The sequence below is a fragment of the Xenopus laevis genome, chromosome 9_10S (assembly GCF_017654675.1).
Source record: "Xenopus laevis strain J_2021 chromosome 9_10S, Xenopus_laevis_v10.1, whole genome shotgun sequence".
NCBI classification, from domain to species: domain Eukaryota; kingdom Metazoa; phylum Chordata; class Amphibia; order Anura; family Pipidae; genus Xenopus; species Xenopus laevis.
This window is the reverse complement of record NC_054388.1, coordinates 79064348-79081539: the sequence shown is the minus strand read 5'-3', so window position 1 is coordinate 79081539 and position 17192 is coordinate 79064348. Positions and strand designations below refer to the sequence as shown.

General features: G+C 38.2%; 1 long non-coding RNA gene across 1 annotated transcript; it reads left to right on the top strand.

The window, feature by feature from the left end:
• The first annotated feature begins 1259 nt into the window (after positions 1-1259).
• Positions 1260-2350, top strand: LOC121399092. The gene is made up of 3 exons (XR_005964746.1): positions 1260-1435; positions 2005-2059; positions 2270-2350. It is a non-coding gene; the product is annotated as an uncharacterized LOC121399092 (long non-coding RNA).
• The last annotated feature ends 14842 nt before the right edge of the window (positions 2351-17192 follow it).

Genomic DNA, 17192 nt, shown 5'->3' with positions numbered 1-17192 from the left:
AGTAGATGTAATAGTACATGTAATTGTATACCTTCTTTGTACAGGCTATAAGCAATCATGGTGGATACATCTTCTTCCTTTCTTTTTTACAGTTCCAAGGAGAACCCACCTTTCACTTCACCAATGTCTGATATAGACATGCTTTGGCGACAGTTGATGAAGGGAAGTTTTACTTAAGAGCCCTGTGGTGTTTTTAAAGCAATGCATGCCATATGAAGTTGCTAGGGACTATTTGCTAACATCTGGAATATATATTCCTCCTGTTTCATAGTCAGGTGCTTTAGATTGCATCTGATGGTTTTTCAGATTTACCAAATGGCAATGCAAGAGTTACTAGGCTTACCTTGCCCTGTTTGTCTGTCTGCCTGTTTGGGTGCAGAGATAAATGTCGAAAAAATTGGCCTTTTTTAAATCTTTCATCAGCATTTATGTTAACTCCCCATGATTACAGACCCTTAGGGGAGAATGAAACCAATTAACTTTTGTGTTGATCTACGATGAAACACATAACAATGCACCACAATGTAAAATGCCCATGGGGCAGATTTACTAAAGGGCGAAATGGCTAACAATAACGACTTTTAGCCAGCGTCGCCACCTGCAGGGACATAGTTAATTCACTAACAGACGCAGGTACCAATTCGCTAGTGAATGGGGCCATCGCTAACATTCATTCGCACACTATCGCCAGGTGACATTTCGAACTGGCGAACGATTGTTTACTGAACATTACCTCTTTCGCCAGACTTGACTTTACCACCTCAGACCAGGCGAAGTGCCAAAAAGAAGCTAGATCTTCTTCAATCTTCCGTCACTTACATCATATCCTGTCTGCCGAAAATGCATTTAAGTTCAAAAAATGCTGGCGACTTTTCCTTTTTTTTAAGCGGGATTGGCTGCAAAAGTCCTAACTTACACTTTTTTGGGTAACTGATAGTGATGGGTGAATTTATTCGCCAGGCGCAAATTTGCGGCGAAAATTCGCCGGCGTCAAAATTTTTTTTCGAAAAAACGGATGCCGGCGCCAAAAACGGGCGCCGGCGTCAAAAACGGGTGCCGGCGCCGAAAAAACGGGCGCCGGCGTCAAAAATGAGACTCCAGCGCCGTTTCGCGAATTTTTCGCCGTTATTCGCGAAATTTTCGGCGAAACGGCGCAAATTCGCCCATCACTAGTAACTGATTTTCTCCAGACATTTTATAAAATGTGGAACATTAGTTTTATAGTGGGCTCATGTGTAGGACATTATATTAACTCTCTTGTCTTTATTAAGGTTCCCTGGACATGTGTAATAAAAAGTGGTAACTTCAAACATTTGCACCAACATTTATTATAGAGATCTCCATACAACTTTAGCCACCAGCATGGTGGTCGCTGGAAGAACCAGATGACCGGTGCAGTTTTCTCCTTATAGGAGCACCGGCCCGGAGGTTTCGGGTAAGTAGATACAATCACTCGAGGGTGCCTAACTTTGGCACCCCCAATTAAATTCAGCCTTTCCTTCTCTCAGAAGGGTGTTCTCTATCATCTTGTGGTGTCTACTCATTGCTGAGTTAAAGGAGAAGGAAAGCTATGGAGGCATTTTATTGCCAATGGATTAGCTGCAACAGTGCAAGCTAGAATGCTATATTTATTCTGTAGAATGTTTTACCATACCTGAGTAAAAAGCTCTAGAAACTCTCTGTTTGTTTAGAATAGGAGCTGTAGTATTAATGTGGTGTGACATCACTTCCTGCCTGAATCTTTCCCTGCTCTGGGCTCAGATTACAGTAGAGAAGGGGGTGAGAGGAGCAAACTGAGCATGCTCTTGCCCAGGGCAATGAGGTTTAAGTTGAAGGCAGGAAGTCTGATACAGAAGCCCATGAGTACACAATAGAAGGAAAGAAATGCTGTGTTTCTTTTGACAGGGAACTCAGAGCAACATTACTTTGGGGGTTTACTGGTATATTTAGATGGACCTTTCTGATAAGGCTTACTTAGTTTTAACCTTTCCTTCTCCTTTATAGGTTTACTCAATGAAATGAGTAAAAAGCATTCAAAATAATCCTTCTTGATGCAAAGGTAAGAGCTGACACATACCCCCCGTCCAGAACTGGCAAAGTAAACTGTTGCAATAAGAACATAGTGATGCCACTTCTACGTTAATATGCCAAAGGCAGACAACATCCTCCAATCTGCAGTAATTATCTTGACAAGTTCAATTAGTGGGGAGGAAAAATGATACAGTGGCTTGAGATCTCATTTTCTTTCTTTGTCTTATTCACTCTGCAGAAGCCTGTTGGCACAGAGCATTATAAAATCTGCATTGCACCAGAAGAGAAAATCTTATGCCTTACTATCTTGATGTCATTTGAAAACAACTGAAAAAGCAACATGTAGGTTCCCTGCACGTTCAGGTGTTGTAGCTGGAGACAGCAGGCATCATTAGAGACCTAAAAATTGCCCTATTTAGTGCACTCCCACCAGCAGCAGATCTACTGCTTCCAAGGGACTTGTACTTACAGGCTCCCACTTATCAAACAGGGTGTCTGTGGTATGTGATTCATTCCCAAGCAAAGCTGTTGCATTCTAATGAATATCAACATTTAAAGAAATACCAAGAGTTGAAAAAACTCCTCTCAGCTGTAAGTGGAATATTATGGATGGCATTAATCTGGATTCATAGATCCTGCTGTATGGATTCAGAATTCAAATTAAAAATAAAAGTATCAATCATAATCCAATGAGGGATTCTGTGGGGGTGATAAAGCATGCAGTGTTGCTAGCAACAATAGCAAAAAGGCATTAGCAGTTAGTTAATTACTATCCTGTCTTTATGAATAGTTATTAGAAGATCAACAGCGGCCTAGTTGATTCATAACCTGACATGTTTATTTAGTAAGAAATACCTGTTTATTAGCATATTAACAAAAGTACAGCCTTGAGGTTATTAACATAACATGGGAAATCCCTACTCTGTTGAATAATGAATGAGATGAATCTGAATGAGGGTTCTTTTTATTATAATTTCACTGAGAAATTAAATGTGCATGAAACTGCTACAAGCCGGTTAGTTTCTGGTTTGCAAACAAGTCCACAGGCTGCACCAAAAGTAACGTTTGAATCGTCATATGAAGACTAGGTGGGTTATTCAATATCAGGGGATCTGTCAGAATTACAGACCCTTCAATGTAAAACAAGTATTAGCAATGAAACATGAACTACAATAACCATACTTAACAAAATTGCACCCCCTGATGCTTATTCACAATAGACATGTTGCAGGGACATTGCTGCGTTCTGCACCTTGTGCTGGAGTATGAAGTGCACAGTGCAGTGATGATACTGCAGCTCCCTAACAACCTGTACTCATCAGCTCTCTCTAACTTGCACATAAGAATGAATACAGCACTGAATGCAAGGAGCACTGTATCCATAAGGCAGATACAAGTCTTTGCCTTTAACTTTGGAGCACAAAGGATATTTTCTAAAGTGCAGAGCAGAGTGCAAAAAGTGCAAGAACAAATTATGGCAGTGTGTATCTGTTTTTCTTTGCACTTTAGATCATGCTGTGCACTTTGTATATGAAGCCACAGGTTATTGCATTAATCTCACTCTTTTAATGGGAATATTGCAAGACACACAAGTGATATATGTTTAAAGAGATTTCTGTACACTAATATGGTGCTCTACCACCCAAGGTAAGGATGTCAGTCTTTGTGCCCACCCCAGCTATTGTCTTACTACTTGATTATTCTATATCTGGCAGACTTAGCAGCAAACATAGACCAGTAGCACAAGATGGGTGAGGAGACATGATGATCTGTTCTCATGATTAGGCACTTTAATGTATGATGCTGCTTTGCTGACCTCCATCAGCCAATGCAATCTTAGATGGTTCGTATTATTAAGGGAGGGGTGTCCCAGTGCAGAAGCTGTTATGTTTCTGGCGGAAGTCACTCTAAGAACAATTGATACGTTTTTGACGCCGTTTTTTATACAGTGAAGCCTAGAGATGTTTGGCGTATTATCCTGCTGTTTTTTTTATAAATATGCCTCTTAGTTCATTTCATAACAATTCTCTCTCCAAACTATGTGGGCTTTGTTTTTCTTTAATGCTTCCCCTTATACCAGTTGGATTTAATTCTAGTTCTTCTAGACAAGCTACCCTCGAATTGTTTGCTGTCCAGCTTCTGTGCATATTCAATTTGCTCTTTCTGTCAAATAATAAAGTATTTATACTTTTGAATGCAAAGTAATGTTCCAGTATTAAAGCCGCAGAAAGGAAAGTTTGACCTAAAGCTATTGAGAAAGATTTTGTGTGACAAGACTATTGATGCCATTTGTCATGAGGGTTTATGCAGCTCATCAGAAAATCTCTTATCAGAAGAGAGCAGGTAGAAAGCCACTGCACTTTGCTTGTTCCAGAAAAAATACACTCACTGCTCTTGTTGTTGTGGGTTACTAGATTCTTTACCAAAGTTTACCACTTTTTATTCATAATGTCTCCATGTAGTTGCAAAAATGCTATATAGAACTCAATGCTGAAATAATTCACTTCAGTCACTTTTTACTGCTCTACTGCAAGCTGGAGTGATATCACCCCCTCCCTTCCCCGCCCCAGCAACAGAACAATGGGAAGATAACCAGATAACAGCTCCTTAACACAACAGCTCCCTGGTAGATCTAAGAACAGCACTCAATTGTAAAATCCAGGTCCCACTGCAACACATTCAGTTACATTGAGTAGGAGAAACAACAGTCTGCCAGAAAGCAGTTCCATCCTAAAGTGCTGGCTCTTTCCGAAAGCACATGACCAGGCAAAATAACCTGAGATTGCTGTACACACTAATATTACAACTAACAAAAAAATACACTTGCTGGTTCAGGAATGATATTTTATATTGTAGAGTGTATTATTTCCCGTGTAAATAGTGTAATTTAATTGAACTACATCATAAAAATCATGGCAGAATCCCTTTAATAATCAGCCCTGTAGCATCAGCTTATATGACAGACAAATCTCATTTTCTGCTTGATAATTTGTGACGACCCCTAAGCTTAGTTTCTCATCAGCTGCTCAGAGCCCACTGAGTATGTGAGTATCGTAGACACTTTCCAAGATTGTTAGTATTGCTGCTATTGAGAAACTGAAACTTTAGGCTGGTGCAATAAGTTCAGTATATAAAATAAGGTATTTTTAACAATATTAATTTTTAGGATTTAGTTCCCCTTTAAAATAAATTCATTTCACGTGGTACCATCGAGAAAACTTAAAACCTCATATCTGAAATTCACACAACAACTGGTTTGGTTCAGTTAATTCTATAATTCCAGCACTACTGGGACAATCATTGCTTGTAACTCAGGCATAATACATTCGTTATAAGCAAGTAGGCAAAGATCATTAATAAATGTGGCTTATTTAAAAAGAGGATTACATCTTCATTTTTTTAATAGTAAATTTTTATGGGGTTCCCACTAGCAATTTCCAACTGAAACATCATATTAGTTCTTCTAGATATTAGTCAGGCTATTAAACCCTTCTGGGCTAAATGTTCATAATCTAAAAGGTACCATTTAGTGACAACCCATCAATCCTAAACTATTATTTAGAATGGTGAAAGCTAATTTACTTACGTTGGTAGCCACTTACTATAGCCCCCTTCCTTGAAAAGCTTTGAGAAATCAATTATTCTCAAGTGTGTAATTTATAAAGGAAAGAATCCAACAATATTCTTACAGTAGATTCACACAGCTTAGCAATTTTTAAGAAATTGTATGAGCGGCCATAAAACACAGTTTTTTAGCAGCTTCCTGTACTTTTCCTGAAAATGTTCCAATCACTGTTTTATTGCCAGCAGAAATATGTAGTCGCTGCAGTAATTGGGTAAAGTGAGATATCCAAAACTTCCATTTGAATGACCAGCATACGCAGAAAGAAGGGCAGAGTGTGCCAGTGTGTTAGCCAAAGCTGTGAGCCGGCTGGTGTTACATTTTGTTTTCAATACCCTGTATGCTCTGTGTTAAAACAATCTCTGTTAGACATTTGAGGTATTCTGTGACATTTCCTGCAGAAAAATTGTGTAAACATGTAAAACCAACTGATTGAAACATTAAACCTGCTTATCTAATGGGTGCTTTAACAAATAAACCTACAACTCTAATTAAATGTATATTGATTTTTTTACAGCTGTAACTTTGGAAGCAATGTGTCAGTGCTGAAATGCAGTTCACTTGGGTGCTATAAGGTTTTAATACTGTTTAACAAATAGAGGAAGTCCTGTCTGTGATCAATAGTGACTATTTTTTTTTTATACTCTAGTGTGAAAAAGATGCTATGTTTCATATATATTGTTAACTACTATTTATTTTTAATACAAAAAAAGGGGATTGTGGGTGCACGTTAAGGTTAAATTATAAGATGTTTAAGTACAATGGAAGTGCTACTGACCTGGCCAGTTAATCTAGTCCCCTGTCTAAGTAATTCAATAAATATGCAAGTGCATGTATTTTTAAAAAGTTATAATCATAAAATGCATAAGCCACCATACCACATCAAGGTAAACCCCACACGGTAGTCTCTAACTTGTTTACCTCTAGTCATAATATAAAAGGTCTTTTACCTCTCTGCTTAATAGCATTACTTGGAGTAAATGTGTCCTGTATCTTGGTTTCAACTAGGGATGCACTGAATCCAGGATTCTGTTTGGGGTTCAGCCGGGATTCGGCCTTTTTCAGCAGGATTCGAATTTGGCCGATTCCTTCTGCCAGGCCGAACCAAATCCGAATTTGCATATGCAAGAAATGAAAAAGTTAGCTTGGTTAGTTCCACTCACTATATAAAGGCAAACAATTCCATCTGCAATAAATTAAAATGGTGTACTGTCCAAAGTATTCTTGGTAACAGTATGACAATTGGAATTACTTAACATGCCTAGACTGTGGCTGTTTTCTCGCCGTATACATTACTCAAGAGGTACAAACATGGTGATTATAAGCCAGGGGTCCCCAACCTTTTTCACCCGTGAGCAACATTCAGATGTAAAAAGACTTGGGGAGCAACACAAGCATGAAAAATGTTCCTGGGTGGTGGAAAAATAGGGCTGTGATTGGCTATTGGTGGCCCCTATGTGGACTGGCAGCCTACAGGAGTACATCTGTTTTTTATGCAACCAAAACTTGCCTCCAAACTAGGAATTCAAAAATAAGCTCCTTCTTTGAGGCCACTGAGAGCAACATCCAAGGGGTTGGGGAGCAACATGTTGCTCATGAGCTACTGGTTGGGGATCACTGCCTATGGAGTCATTTGAAAGACCACCTGAAGAGGTAAACTACAAAGAGGGGTAGTCATCTGAAATGCAATTTTGCCTAATTATATGATTCATGTTATCTGCAATACAAAGATATTTTTAAAGATTACTGGCCACATATCATATGCCCAGTCTGTTTATCCATTGCTGACTGACAGAATTCAGTTTGAACAGAATTTCCTACTATAGGCCAGGTCCTTTAACCTAATGGCCAACTGTGTTTAATATTAGAATGCATTTTCCTACATCAGACAGAATTTCCTACCATAGGCCAGCATTTTGTATGCTTGTATGCTTACGTTGCTCCCCAACTCCTTTAACTTCTTGATGTTGCTCACGGGTTCAGAAGGTTGGGGATCCCTGATATAGACTTTGCAGAGTTACTTAGATTACTGCTTACTCTAGAAGTTTGCTTTTAGAAATTTTTCTTTAATATATTAGCAACAGGGTAAAAGGGAAATTTAGGTAAACTCATGGCATTCTAGAGTTGGACATGTTGGACAGACATGTTGGGCCTGTGTTTAGAAGGTGGTCCACAAAAGGTAAAAGTATAGCAATTGTGTTTCAGTATCATATTTCTGCATCCTGCTTCTGAGTCCATGTTTTTGCAGTAAACAAGTTTTAAGTCTGTTTAGAAATTGGCATGTCTTATATAATGTAGACATATTTCAATTGCTTGCACTGCAAGCTGCCTAGTGCATCTTGTCATGAATTTGCAGAACTTAACTGCAGGTGTTCCCTGAAACTTGGCACATCGTATAGCTGACCTCTCCCATATAACTTTTAGGTAAAAAATATTTCCTCTGCTTTGTCAGCAAATCTTCCCACTTTCAAAATATTAAGGAAGTGAATCAGCCATCAAAATGTAAGTCTGGCTGAGTTTCCTGCCAATAAAGCAGACAGCGAAGAGTAAGTGAAGGGATCCAGAATGAAGATAGAGTGAGACTTATTAACTACTCAGATTTTCTCAGATCTGTCATAAGAATCCTGGTAGTGAAGTGAATCTCTCAGTATTCACACCATTTATTTATTGTATTTCAAAGTTCCAAATGTAAAATCACACAAAAAAATTATATATATATTTATTAATATGATTTGTAATATGATGGGTTCATTGTTATAAGCTGCAATAAATGGTCACTGCCTTAAATGAGCTGTTCAGTGTAAAAATTAAACTGGGTAAATAGATAGGCTGTGCAAAATAAAACATGTTTTCCATTTAGTTAACCAATGGAATCTATAAAGGCTGATGTGAACATACATAATAGCCAGAACACTAATTCATCTTTTGCAGCTCTGTAACCTGTTACCAGTAAGAAACCCATCAGTAACCTATGGTATACATGAAGGACCCATGTGACTTGGGGAAAATAATACATGCTGTCAAGGATCATATAGGTTAGCATTTATAGTAATAGTAAACCCTACTAAAGATACCCTAGTTGGTAAGCTTTCCTACTAGAGCTCCTGAGCTAAGGGTAAGTGCACAATGGTCTTACTGCTAAGTCACACCGGTTGCTGGGGGACTTGATTTTAAATGTACTACAAACTTATAATGCTCACAAACCATGTAGGACTCACGTACAATGAGGGACCTTGACATGGCATGTGAGCTTACATATTTTGGCCAAAGTGTCGTACTAACACCTCATTTTTTGTAATTATTTTATAAAGGCAAATTTTCTCTTTCTCCTTGCTTACTCTGTGGGAGCCTGTCATCAAATTTTTGATTCTTTCCCTCTGTATTTATAGTGTGATCGTTCTCATACAGAATCAAAGACAACATTCAGTCTGCATATTTTCAAAAATCAAAAACAAAATGTTACTCTTGAGAACCATATAATCTATATATCAAGTCACAGTTTATTGTATAATGCACAACATATTTCAGATCTACAGATCCTTCATCCTTGTTGACTAATGAGTTTGGGAGATTCTCTGTTTTCCATAGTGGGTGAATCAGAGATTCTCTGAAAAGCAGAGAGACACTTCAAGTTCCGTAATCCTATCACTTCGCAATGGAACAAGGAGGAAGTTGAATGACTCTGTGAGCTGAGGGGTAAAAAATCGTTCCTATGTGTCCGAGATAGACTATAATGTTTTCCAATCTTTGGCGCTTCGGTAATCTTCATAAAGTGAGCGGTGTATTGGCGAATGCGCAGTTGGAGCAATCTTCTGGTTTGTGACAACTGCGCATGCGCCGGAAGTGAAAGATATTGCCAAAGGGAAGGAAGAAGACCCGAAGATTAGCAAAGAGCCAGAGGATGGTGCCCTTGAGCTTTGCTGCACTCACTCTGCATGTGCGGTCAGTAATCTTACAGGGATTATTAATATCAAACACCCTGAGTGCCGACATCATTTCCAGCATATCACTTTGTATCTCAGGAATGTGCTGAGTGCGGTATGTGGAATGAGTCATGTGAGTGCCTCAGATAACAAATATAGAATTTTTGAAATATACTGCAAATATTTTACAAAATATGTCAAGTAATATAGGTTTTCAAAATGAGCTGTGGTTATCTTTCAAAATGTGTCGAGCAATATCGAGTATATGATCTTTTGCATGAAGCAATGACTTTTCTTTTCGAGTAAATTTGTGTCAAATGTCGTAGGATTTTTCTTTTAATGTTTTCCAAGAAGTTTTCTAAAAAATGTTTCATAATTCTTTCAAAAAAAATTTCTTGCATTTTTAATTTTTTTTATTTTTTCAACTTTTTCACTTATTACAACAGGTGATTTGTAACCTGGACTACGATGGACGCTTTGAACACAATTGAACACAATGAACACAACTGATTTTTATGAACGATTCACTTGCACAGGTTTACCAAAGGTTAACACTTTTTTCATGATGTCACGGGAAGGGGAGTGGCTGTTTGTTCCACACCTCCTCCTCACTCTTTAAATATGGATGTGGGATTGTAACACTAGGCTTGATAAAGGGCCCAGGAGGCCCGAAATGTTGCCTCTTTTTTGAATGATACAATAAACTTCACAATTTCTTCAAATCGACAGTGTGCTGCTGATATCTGTTTTAATTGGATTGTTTGACCCTGGAAGCAGACGTGGGTCCTTCAGCTTAGCACCTGATACCGCAAAAGGTATTTAAACAGGGTTTTAAACTCTCTGCCTTTGATATAGTAATCCTACAGGGGACACAATTCTTTGGTAACACTTAGCGGGGGGGGGGGGGGTCCAGTGGGGATTTATCACCGTGGGGGATTTTATTCTCCTTTAAAGATTTTACATCTTAATGTCTAAACAGCACTACTGAGGTTATCCACCCCCCTCACAGCCTACTGCTACCCTAGCACTATTTAGTCCAAAGAGGCCCGGTATCTATTGTAGCCACCTTTTCTAGAAATAATCTTTTATTTTTCTTGCCAATTAAACATATTAGCAGGATGCATCATTTTCACTCAACGGGAGAGTGAAATATTGTCCAGGTGATTATTCTACTGTCAATCATTATTTTTTTAATAAATGGGCCAATAGGGAATTCCGACTAAACATGTCTAACCTGCATGTTAATTTAAATGGAGTTTGCCCACAGTCCAAGTACTTTTTATACCTGGTGCTTTTATTTTCAGTATGTTAAGCTCAAAATAGATTCCCTTCCTTACAGGTAAAAATGTTACTGTACTGACTTCAATACCTTACCAGAAAAAGTGAAGATCTTTGTGACATTGCATTACAAAGGTTTTTTATAGTACCTTTTCCACAGTTTTCAGGAAGTTAATTTAAAAATATATACACTGTACAATAGAGATCTATATGGTTAAAGCTCCCTCTAGTGAATTTTCTTTTCTTTTATTGGCAGAGCAGAGAGCATTTTCAGAGAGTTACTCTATCTGTTCATGCCGGATCAAAAGTGGTCATTTTAATGTCACTCAGGCTGCATTATAGTTATTTTAAAAACAAGCAAAATGTGATAAAGTGTTCAGGAAGTCAGTAGAGTTCAGGGGCATCGATTTTTGTCTCACAAAACAATTGCTTTGAGATAAAAACAAGCTCATTTACATTCACGTGAAAAAGCCTGGATGCAGATCACATTATATTAATAGTAACACAAAAAAAGCAAGGCACTCTTAGGTCTTCATATAAAAGGCAATAGTGTACTATTATGGGTACCATTAATTAACAACTTCAACTGGCTACATACTGTACATGCTGATAATATCATAGGAGTATGGTAGGCTGATGATCCCAACAAATATTCATAGTATTCAGGATCATCAGCCTATCATACAGGACCTGAAAATCCTTTCACATGATCAGTATGTGGACAACTTAAGTTCAGATCAGTCCTGTTTAGACTCTGCCAATGTATGGTGCACCAATAGATTAGGAAGTGTAGTGTAGCCTTTTCACTCCTCTTCACTTCCTGCTGTTCCAGTAATTTTAGGCATGGGTCTAAATGAGGTGCATGCCAAATGCTAAGTGTTGTGTAGATGAAACTCTTGGGAAAAAACAAATCTGCGTTTAACAGATATATGGACTAACTACCCTAAGTGGGGCTAAAACTTTTCTGCAAGACGTGTGGCCAGTCTGCCAGTGGAACAGGCTGTTTTGGTTAATGAACAAAATCTGTAAGTTGCTGCTACTTTTGTTACACGCTATTCCAAGTTACTTCTCTCTTGAAAACTCTTTTTTTATGAATAAAACAGATGGATTTCTATTTAAAGTTGCCAGGATGTCACTGTCAAATGACTTTGTGAAGTTATTGCTAAGAATAACATTTGAGTGAAATCTCCTAACACCAGTTTGCTGTTGCTATTGCATTCATTATGCAGAAAGCACTAATTACTGGTGATGGCTAATTTGACACAGTAAAATTAACTCATTCCATAAAAAGGTATAACATAGAAATGCATATTGAATACTTAATTTAATGCCAAACTATATGTTTAATGCATTGCAACTGCAAGTGGCTTCAGATAAAATATTGGAATTGTTGCATTTAACATTGCATATTTATGTTATCTATTCGTATATTTTATATAGATATTTGCACTGCTTCTATTCCTATATATTGCTTTATTGTTATCATCATTATAATGTTTCTTTATATTATGTTTTAGAGGGCAATAAGGTGGCCTCCTAGGGGCAAATTCATCAAGGGTCGAATTTCGAGGGGTTAAATCCCTCGAAATTCGACTAGGGAATAGAATAGGCAATTCGGGCGAATTTACGCGCTGGCGAATAGTCGAATAGGCGCTCGATCGAATATTCGCTCGAAGGATTTTCATTCGATCGATTGCCTTTTTATTCGATCAAAAACTTGGAAAACAAGCCTATGGGACTTTCCCATAGGCTTTTAAAGCAATTCGGTAGGTTTTAGGTGGCGAAGTAGGCAGTCGAAGTATTTTTAAAAGAGACAGTACTTCGACTATCGAATGGCGAATAGTCGCAGCGTTTTTGCGCTCGATCTATTCGAATCATTCTACTCAGGGGAATTTACGTAAATTCGATAGTCGAGGAGCACAAAAAACTACTCGAAAGTCGAAGTTTTTTTACTTCGAATCCTTCACTCGAAGTTAGTGAATCGGCTCCTTAATGTCTCTGTTCTGCAGAATTGTTACCAAATGAAAACTGTTACACTATTACACATTGTAATGTAGCAAGCAGCCCATGCTGAGGGCCTATAGTTTTCTTTAGGAAGAGAAATGCATCAATAAGCATGTTATGTGAAATCATTTGTGAGCATTATGATTAGAATGGTACAAAATCTGCCATGGTTATAGCTCTTTCCAAACATTGCCGCCAATTAAAAATAGCAAACATTACAAAGGCATCATCACCCATCAAAATAATTATTGAAAATACCCAAGTGTGCTAAGACCTACTCAGTTTATGTTTCCTCTAAAAATTGAATACAAAGCTCTCACCTTTGTAAACATTGCTGTATCACAAACACATTATAGTTTCTATTTCCATGAAATTTGTTGAATTTATATTGCCATTTGTATTTGGGTTTTTAGCAGGGGGGGGGGGGACAGGGGGGGAGAGTTGTAGGGGGCCACCATCTTTCTGAGAGCTGCTGACTTCGGGAAGGCATGGACGTTTAAGGGGCCCTGGCCACCAATTTTCTCATAATGTGTGGGGGCCCTGGCCACCAATTTTTTTTCTCATGTGGGGTCCTAGCCACCAATATTTTTTAATGGGGGGCCCTGGCCACAAATGTTTTTTATGGGGGCCCTGACCACCAATATCTTTTTACTTTTTATTAACATGTGGGAAACCTAGCCACCAATATTTTTTGTTTTGTTTTTTTTACTGTGTGGTTGGGGGCGGACCTGTGGGGTGCAGAGGGCGGACCTGTAGGTGGGGCTTGCAGTGGGTGCAGCCCAGGGGGCCCAGGAAATTTTGTCGTATGGGGCCCTGCGATTTCTGACGGCGGTTCTGGTTTTTAGTATTATTTTGTTACTTTCATGTTCAGAAAGAATGAATAAATCAGCATTATATATAAAAAAAAAAAACAATATTTAGGATATTTTGATCTATTGTGTTGTGCAAGCATAGGAAACTGACATATCAGTCATATGATCTGAAATCATGTCAAATGATGATCTTACCCAACTCAGTAGGTCTGATTAATCTGGGTAGAAGTGTAAGAGAACTAAAGAGTAGAGAGTACCTGGTTCCAACCTTGTTCTTAAGTTTCTGTCTTGCTCCTGTGTTCCAGTCCTGGTTCATGTGTTCCTTGCCTGACTTCCTTAGAATTTGCTATTTCTGCCTTCTGCCCTGACCTCTGGCTTGTGTATTGGACACTGCTTCTGCCTTCCACCTGCCCTGATGTCTTCCTTGTGCTCTAGACCCTGCCTTATCTCAGTTACTCATGATTAGCAGATTCTTCTCTGCTCCATTGTGTCTGCTCAAAGTCCAATTTACCCATGTGACCTATTCCAGTCCAGCTATGAGCTCCACAATAGAATAGCTTGATAAAGGACCATATGGTGCCTGGAACATTACTGTGCCATTGTTTGTCAATTAAAATTGTCTTAAGAAAATGAAAACTGGTGCTGTTGTATTGTTAAGTTATTGGTTTTAACCACTGGAAAATGGCCAGTGAAAAGTGTGCACCTGTAAAAATCCTGACTTCTACTGCATACTACAGTCCATCTGTGTCCAACCAGTTAATCATGGCAACCACCAACCCCTCATGTACACAGTGCTGGGGCAGCCGCAAGTCTCTGTGGTATGGAAGTCAGGATGCAAAGTAAAAAAAATGGCAGATTGCACCAGTCTTTTGCACTTTGCACCATTCCTTCCACAATGTAAATGAGCCCTAATGTCTATCACTGTTCCTTACGCACGTATTTAATTAAAGAGTAGTTAATACATAGAAGGCAATGGCATATACATCCTATGTACTGTAACATTGTTACAAAAGTGCTTTCAGCCTAAAGAACCTAGATAACGTATTTAAACATAAAGGAAAACCCTGGGAAATGCTTTGAATGTAGTTGGCTTTCAAACCCAGGAAGCAGCTACTCCTACCAGCATCCTGAACCACAGTACAACCGTGGGACTGCTCATCCCTCCACAGTCTGTCAGCGCCTCTCCCTATGGTGTCCTGCACTCACCATAGGGAGAGAGCACTCCAAAACAAGTAAAAACTGAGAAAAAGTAATAAACAAAATGCCTAAGTGTAGAATCATCTTTCATAACAATAACAACCTCTAGTTTGATTCAGATTAATGTGCCAGCCAGAGAACACAGTATCATACAAATATTATGACAGTACTATTACTGTTTTACTTTTAGGCTTAATCATCACATTTGGCAAAAAAATCACATTCTCAGATTAATGGTTCTTTTGAGAGACCCATTTTTTTCTTAGCTATTTGCAGTCTGGTAGTATTAGGAATGATGTTCAAAAATGTTTAGCAATCTGTTGCCTTTGCAAAATAAGTAAATGTTGTGTTGTCATTTAAACTCTTTAGAATATTAGCAGGAAAAAACTGCATTACAGCAATTATGGCAAATTTGAATACACTGAAATCTTATGTTGGATTGTTTCTGCTGCTGTCAAAAACTATTGTTTACCACTTTTAAGTATGCATTCCTCCCAGAGGCATTAGATCTTATTTATTAGCCACAACTGCAATTTGCTGTCTTGCAAAGATGGGCACAGTCGTTGCACAAAAAATGTCATTCATTAAAGGTAATTGCGCTCAAAGCTGCTTCTTGCACTTCCACATTATTGTGCTTGGGGCCTCTGGGTTCAACCCAGCTCCTCTTGCAAATCACAGATTTTGCTTAATGACATGTGTGTGCACTGGAACTTCTGTCACCTCGAAAACATCAATAGATGCATTCTACTTGTGCCTAAAGAAGTTGTGCCAAATCTGGTATCCTGACTGGAGGTGCACAGGCAAGTGTGTGCACCATCTCACTTCTACAGCTAACCTATAATAATGCAGAAAGCTATATTGTTGGTAAAAAACAAAACTCAAAATTGCAATTTGCACATTACATTATACTTACAGTCATAAACAACCTATATTGTCTTCCCAGGTTAACTAAAGAGAATGGGAACCCAAAAATAGAATTACAAAGGAAGTACATGCAGAACCTCATGGCAGATTTAGAGACATCCTTTGAGCCATGGTAAAGGCAGTTTGGTTACCAGCACATCAATTAGCTCTACTGTGCTTACCCCATTTATCTTTTGATGCATGAGAAACCCCTTTGCCAGACATACGGTATGCACATTTAATGGCTACTAATGCCTCTTTTAAAAGACATTTCTTATAAACTACTCCACCCAAGTTGGCATCTGTTTTCAGCAAAACCTGCTTAAATCTTCTCATTATGCTCCTGCCTGTCTGTCTGTTTGGACTTCTTCCTGTTTTTTGGATTACTTTGCCTCTGGCCTGTCCTGAGCTTTCCCTGGACCTTGGACTATGCTTGTTTGCCACCTGTCCTGAAATCTACCTGTTTGTTGGATTTTGCTTTCTGCTGTGGAACTCTCTAGCCTTGTTGTTAAAGTCAAGTTGCTTTCTAGAGGTCTCTGTATCTGTACATTTCTAGGGTATTATAGATATTTAATATTGGCACAGAGGCATCCTTAAGGCTGTCAAGCAAGCCATGATTATGTTATGATTATCTATCCCTCATCATCACAATCCAATCCAGGCAGTCCAGGGATTTGTTGATCCAAATTTCACTTCCATAAATTTACTTAAAACTGGCAACAGATAGAAAAAAATCGTATATCTCTTGCATTATGTGAACACTTAATCAGATATACAGTGAATTTGTCTTAATCTAATAAGTTACTACATGGAATGTTATATCATGAATTTCTGGGACTGAATATGTGCAGCTACTTCTAGATTTACCAACCTGAAGAAGAAATGATTAGCTAATACTGAGGTAACCCCTCCTAATCATTAGTTCTATTTTTTTTGTTTTTACCTTCATCCATAATGCTATTATACAAATACAAAAGAACACATGTGAAGATGGTATAGTGCTTTTTATTTTCCCTTAAGGCTGGTACAGATATAAAATCTATTATCCAAACTGCTTTGGATTTGGGGTTTTTTCCGGATTTGAGATTTTTCTATAATACCATTAACATACCTAGGTGAAAGTCATGTAAGCAGTTGGATTGTTTTGCCACCAATATGACATCAAGTACAAGGTACAGCTGTACTGTTTTTTTACAGGCAAAAGGGATTTTAAAAAAAAGAGAATTATTTGCTTAAAACGAACTGTTATGGGAGAAGGCCTTCCTATAAATAAAAGTTTTCTGTAGAAGGGATCCTATACTTGCATATGCAAAGAAGCTAACTGTGATTATTAGTATTAAGGAATTTTAAAATCAGTTAACTCTGTAGCCAGTTTGTGCACACACTGTACATACATAAACTGAAACAACCCTAATGTATCAT